Below are 4,310 nucleotides of genomic sequence, written 5' to 3'. Positions count from 1 at the left end.
CCAGACGCCCCACATTTTTACTTTTTAAAAAAGTGAACTTAAGTATCATAATTTGCTTTTTTAAAAAAAGATTTTATTCATTTGAGAGACAGAGCACGAGTGCAGGGAGGGGTAGGGGGGAGGCAGAGGGGGAGAGAGAATCTCTCAAGCAGATTCCACACTGAGCAGGGAGCCTCACACAGGGCTGGGTCTCTCACAACACCTAGGTGTGCCTCATCTTTTGCTATAATAATATTCACCATTAAATGCGAGGAAGTCAGGAAGAACGATCTTCTGCTAAAGTTTCAAGGACCTTCTGGTGTTTAGCTCTAGATGCCCATTCCTATTGGAGAATCAGACATTTCCGGTCTAATTATAAAGCTGGATTTTAACACTGCGGGGGTGGGGGTGGGGGTGGGGTGTGAAGCGGTACAGGGATTCCAGTTGTAAGTGTCCCAAAAGGAAAAGGAGTCACAGTGAAACCAAATGTCATAGGCAAAATCCTTTAAATGTTATGCAATAGTTCATTCTCTGTTTAAATTCACCCCACTCTACCCCGGCCCTTGCCCGAGTGAAAATAACGTAATCTTGTTACAGAACCACTGTTTTATTTATGTCTCAGATTATCCTTTATCATTGAAGGCACATGATAGCGATACTACTTTTTGACTGCCATAGTTTGAAAAGCTGTGTCGTAGAAAGTATCGCGCTCCCCCCCCTTACCCCCCCTTGAAGACCTACAGAAAAAAAGCTAAATAAGAAAAGGTGAATCAGATGAGGAAGCAACGCTAACACCCGGTGTGGATTCATTGAGATTTTAAAAAGGCATCCCTAAGAAAAATGTTTTGGTTTTAGATTTGCTTCTGATTCCTCTGCGGGATTCCAGTCCAGGTCTTGGAGCCGGCCCTCGAGGGGAATGTCCGGGACTCGGGTTGGTACCTTTTTGGCTTGGGAATTTCCAGTATGCAGAAAAAAATCCACAAACTTAGTCTTCGTTGCCCCCTCCCCGCCGCCTCCTCCGCCCCTCCTCCGTGCCCACGCAATCCCTTTCGAATGGCCGTTTGACTGTATTCTGTATTTTAGAAAATAGGTCCTTAGCTTCCCCCGCCCCCATGCCTCTAGAGTGCTGAACCGACAGCGGACATTATAAAGGGGACAGGGAGAGGGGCTGGCCTCTTCTTGCCACGAGGTCAGACGCCGAGTTTTAGAGAAACAGGCTGCTTAACTGCTGCTGCTTATCATGTAACCTCAAAAGGAAACTGATCATCTTTCTCATGCTCTCACGTACTTGGGTTTATTATCGCTGATTACAGCTGGAAACAATTGATTTGCCTTTACGTATTTCTATGACTTGGCTCTTCAAACTCAAAGGTATATTTTTATTATTTGATATTTAGTATGAAAAAGTATATTAAATGCTAAGCTTTTCCCCCCATATTCAGATTCCTTCCTTTGAAATCACTTTATGATATTTGGGTGATCATACTTGTTTGGGGGCAAAATATTGGGGGGCTATGTTTTTGGGGAAATAATCTGGGATATTTCTATAGCTTGATAGTAGCCATGAATCGCATCTGTTTGCCTTGAAGGGTCAGGAAGGACTAAGATGCTGATTGAGGAGAGGGATAGGATGCCTGATGGAAGTAGCGTAAGTCCCATATAACAATTTATCTTTAGTCTGTGATGTAGAACTATGATACTCGAAGGCAGAAATCTCCCAGGTTTGAGTGTGGGTTTAGAGGTATACTTTCTCACTCATTTAATGCCCCCATTAATTCTTATGTTACCCCTGTAAAATTAAAGACAAGTATTACAAGACAATTTTATGAATGAGGGAAACCCTGAAATTTGATGTCTTGGTTGGACCCCCAGATTTATGACAATCTGTATAAAGTATCTGAAGGAATTTTGTGTGAATAAAAATGCTTTTCTAGGTAGGGTGGATTAGAGATTCTCTCCACAGGGATTAGTGGATTTGTAAACTGGCTGTCAAGGGGTGGGTGTGTCCCAAAGAGGATGACATTTATTATGTACATTTTAAGCACTTGGTGCTCATATATATTCCCCCACTTTAAATCTGCCATCTAAAGAAATACATTATCTGGGCAGGTGAAATATTTTTTTACCTTAGATAGTAGGTTGTTTAGACAGTAAAAGGAGAGAAACATCTGCAAGGCTTATTCACTACCCTCAATAATCTCTGGTAGAGGAGTGGATCAACCAAACAGATCATCGAAACATGAAGAGAATCCTGAAGTCTTTTTATTTGGCTTCAGTTAAAGACACAGTCGGGCAAGGTACAGGTGAAGAGCCCTGGGACCACAGAAGTGTCAGTCTGGGATGAGTGGCACAAGAAATCAGTGCACAGCACGTATGACGGTAAATGTTTGGCAGCATCCTTTCCAACATGGAGGTGGTGACCACGGTCAGCATAATTTAGTTGCCCAGATGCAGACTTTTCCTTACTGAGGAAAGGAGGCAAACTTTTCTCCTTCTACTCTGCCCTGAAAGAACCAAAGAAACCCTCTCAGAAGTTAAAGAGCCGCTAAAGAGGGAATGAATTGTTCCTGAGAAAACCATTTCCCTTTGGCTTACAGCTGACTGATCTGGTGGCTTCTCGATTTCTTCCCCCCCAGGTTAACAGGAAGATCAGGAGGCTGAACTTGGCCTGATGCTGAACGCCTGAGGGTGAGAAAGGCAGATAACTCTAACCAAGTGGGCTGTAGATGTTACCTTGACCTTGGCTGATGTAGTCAAAATGGGCCGTGGGATGTTTTCTAAAATTTCTAAGATTCTTGGATCTCTTAAATCAATTTTTGAAGTTACCTCAAAGTTACTGTGAATTTTACTTATAGGCATTGTACTGTGATTTCTTGTGAACTAAGATATTTTGGTGGTTTGGTATGCTTTTAACCAATTTGAATTTCCACTATTTTCTATGAGAGGAGAACACATGCATACGTCTGAGAGGGGAATTCAGCTCTCTGCTGACTGGCAGTTTCAGAGTTATGTAATCTTTAACAGGCTCTGAGAGAGCATCATGCCCCCTATGGTTTCGGTGAAGCCGCTCTTTAAAGCTAGCATATGTGGTTTCTGCTTAAAGCACTTCCTGTTCCTTTAATTTGGGACTGTGAGGTAAAACACTTTCCTTCCAAATTTAGTAGATGAACATATTTCCTCCTTTGGGGGAGTTAGCAGCAGGGAATTAACATCTATTAAACACTAATTCTGGGAGTTGACCAGCAAGATCTCATTTAGCCCTCCTAATAGCATTGGAGTAATTTTATAGGTGAGGAAATTGGGGCTCAGAGGGATTGAGCAATTGATTCAAGATCCCCTAGGTAGTAAGTGGCAGAGATTGGATTTGAATCTGAGGGTGTTATCTCTAAAGCTAGTACCCTTGCCACCAGGCCACTGGGATATTAGCCGAGTACTATGGGGAGAGGTCAACCTCTTTCCAGGGCTCTGATTCCCCCAGGGTCCTTGCCTTTCTCTAGGTCACACCTGGCCACCCCCTACTTCCGGTTCAGATTTAACTGATAAGGTTTTAGTTGGTAACCACATAAGCCTTCCTATTTTAAGAAGACCATAGGAAAATCTTTCATACCTACAATAGTAAAGCTATCTGGTGGAACTGATGAGAGTGGATGGGCTAGTGGATGGGAGAAGCCATTTTTGGACATAACACTTGGGATTATGAAGAAAGGAGAATCCCACCCTTTGTTACCCCTGCTTCTCACAGGACATTTCCTTCTGTGCTAGAAAGCTAAGGCTTGTAAGAGCCTTGCTAGTCAAAGCTCTGGTGATAGGGCCCACTGCTACTGCTTCTGAAGGGGAACAGTGGGCACCTAAAAAACCCACTCACCTGTTCTCTACCATCCCTGCTAGTGCAGAGTGAGTTAAGTAACTACCCGAATTACCTTCAGAGGTAGCCCCCAGGATAGAAACTTGCATGTTTTGTATGTTGATTCTTTAACAATTTTGTATGCTCTTTTTCTAGTTTGCATTTCCTATAGGCTCTGTAGTATGAGTGGAGTAATTAATCTACTTGGTTAAAAAATAAAATGCTCTGTTGAGTTAAGGAAGAATTTTGATAGTTGTCTTTTAAGGTAGTTCTTCTCAAACTTTAATACGCGTGAGAATTATCTGGATATCTTGTTGAACTACAGACTCTGTGTCAGTAGGTCTAAGGCGGAGCTTATCGTTCTGCATGTTTAATAAGTTCCCATGTGGTAATAGGCTGGCCCAAGGTCCACACTTAGAGTAGCAGAATTTTAAGGCTCCTTAAATTCTAGTTCACAATTATGCAGCTTTTCTTTAAAATCCGTATA

General features: G+C 42.4%; 1 long non-coding RNA gene across 1 annotated transcript; it reads left to right on the top strand.

Moving 5' to 3' along the window:
• The first annotated feature begins 415 nt into the window (after positions 1-415).
• LOC130542637 (uncharacterized) lies at positions 416-4,060 on the top strand. Its single transcript, XR_008957319.1, has 2 exons — positions 416-1,350; positions 2,616-4,060. It is a non-coding gene; the product is annotated as an uncharacterized LOC130542637 (long non-coding RNA).
• Positions 4,061-4,310: the final 250 nt, after the last annotated feature.

This window comes from Ursus arctos, unplaced genomic scaffold, assembly GCF_023065955.2.
Source record: "Ursus arctos isolate Adak ecotype North America unplaced genomic scaffold, UrsArc2.0 scaffold_4, whole genome shotgun sequence".
NCBI lineage: Eukaryota > Metazoa > Chordata > Mammalia > Carnivora > Ursidae > Ursus > Ursus arctos.
This window is presented reverse-complemented; position numbering and strand designations above follow the sequence as displayed.